The sequence below is a fragment of the Plasmopara halstedii genome (assembly GCF_900000015.1).
Source record: "Plasmopara halstedii genome assembly, contig: Scaffold_7, whole genome shotgun sequence".
In the NCBI taxonomy this organism is placed as follows: Eukaryota; Oomycota; class Peronosporomycetes; order Peronosporales; family Peronosporaceae; genus Plasmopara; species Plasmopara halstedii.
In genome coordinates this window covers 227,048-227,304 of record NW_020186929.1, presented here as the reverse complement: position 1 = coordinate 227,304, position 257 = coordinate 227,048, and positions in this window count along the sequence as shown.

Here is a 257-nt window from a genome sequence, read left to right as displayed (position 1 = left end):
GATCCTGCAAGCAAGGTGGTTATCGATCCAAAATTTCTCGTCAATAGTTCTGGGAAAACATATGTGTCATCGTTTTCAGCCGGCAATCACCAAAAGAATCAGAAACTGAGCATTCAAAACAGTGGTTTATATGCGTAAATAATTCCAAAACTGCAGGATAAGGTAGGAAGGTTAAATACCAGGAGCAAGAATAATTTATAATTGTCCACGTGGTAGAACAATGGATAACTGGAAATCCGATTTTCAAATCCTCAGCC